This window comes from Solanum tuberosum, unplaced genomic scaffold, assembly GCF_000226075.1.
Source record: "Solanum tuberosum cultivar DM 1-3 516 R44 unplaced genomic scaffold, SolTub_3.0 scf00011, whole genome shotgun sequence".
In the NCBI taxonomy this organism is placed as follows: domain Eukaryota; kingdom Viridiplantae; phylum Streptophyta; class Magnoliopsida; order Solanales; family Solanaceae; genus Solanum; species Solanum tuberosum.
In genome coordinates, this window is record NW_006238938.1 from 1,454,845 (window position 1) to 1,456,434 (window position 1,590).

Sequence of the window (1,590 nt, forward strand, 5' to 3'; positions counted from 1 at the left end):
TTAAATGTAATATAACATTTTAAAAAAAAATATTATTTAAATATATACTACTTTCATCTCGAATTAATAATGTTTCATTTTTTTTAAATTTTCGTCACTTTAATAGAGATTGATATCATTATTATTTTCACTATGAAGAATGCAAAAAATTAAAATGATAAGATGAAAATTTTAATTTAAATAGACAATACATGACATAATAATTTAAATACAAGATAACAATACATAATACAATAATTTTATCACAACGATAATTTAGTAATCCGGTAGGTCATTTTTCAGATTTAACAATATTCAGAAAAAAATAGTGTGTGATCTACTTAATTAGTGTAGTTGTGATTGCGGTTGTGCTTGTTGATTTATTTTTTCAATTATTCGTAGTTGTTCTTGTTGAATGAAAATCTCTGATTTGAACAATCTTTAGCTAAACATAAAATGATTAAGGATAAAAATGTTCATTTTGAACTCCGTAATGCATTAATAGAACATTTATGAGAGCAATGTAATAAACTTGAAAGTAGAGTATTTATGTAATTATATTTCACTAATAATTTCACTTTTATTTGAATTGTCCATTAATTTGTATATTATATTATATTAACTTGCAATTTATGTTATTTATAAATTTAGGAAAAATATAATTTTATATTAAGTAATGAATTTGAAAAAATAAATTTTTATATTACATGAATATTATATAAAGTGAGTATTTGAAAAAAAAGAAATAAAGGATGTGTATCATGAAATAAGAAAATAATAATGAAATAGAAATAATAATATAATATTAAGGAGAGAGAAAAAGATTCATTTTTAGAGAGTAAAATAGAGAATTGGATTGAAGTTGGTTGTCTGAAAAAATAGAGAACTCTATATTTAGAAGTAAAATAGATATTAGGGTTGGAGATGCCCTTAGATGCTCTATAACTCTTTCCTTAGAGACAAAACTTAGCTCACTGACTCATAATTTTTTGTTTAACTCTCGAAATTTTAACAATGCAACATATATCGAGACAGAGGAAGTAACGTATATTATTTAAAAATTATGTAAAAGTACTATTAACAAATAATTTGAAATTTCTAAAATCATATTAAAAATGTCACTCCCCGAGGCTATCCCTAGACGTAACACAAGACCTATAATAACAGATAATTCGGTTATTTCTTCATTTTTCAACAAAATCAAAATCAAACCAAACCCAAATAAAACCAGTTTGGTTTGATTTTGATAAGTTTTTATAAAAATCGTGAACACCTCTAATCGTGACCCGTATACCGAACCAAAATATTGAATTTGTGAAGGAAAAAAAAATCTAAACTAAACCGAAATACCAAAGAACCGAAGCCAAATCGAACTGAAACATGAAAGAATCAAAATTGGATAACAAAATTAGTTCGATTGAGTTCAATTTGTAGATTTTTTATATTTATGGGCACACCCCTATTTGAACATGTCACAATCGTTTATTTGCATTCACAATTTCAGATTCATAGTTCACAATATCAACTAGGACTTTGAGAGTAGAGACTAGGGCTGGCAAGGGGACGGGGACGGGGACTGGGGGACGGGACGAAGGGGGACGGGACGGGACG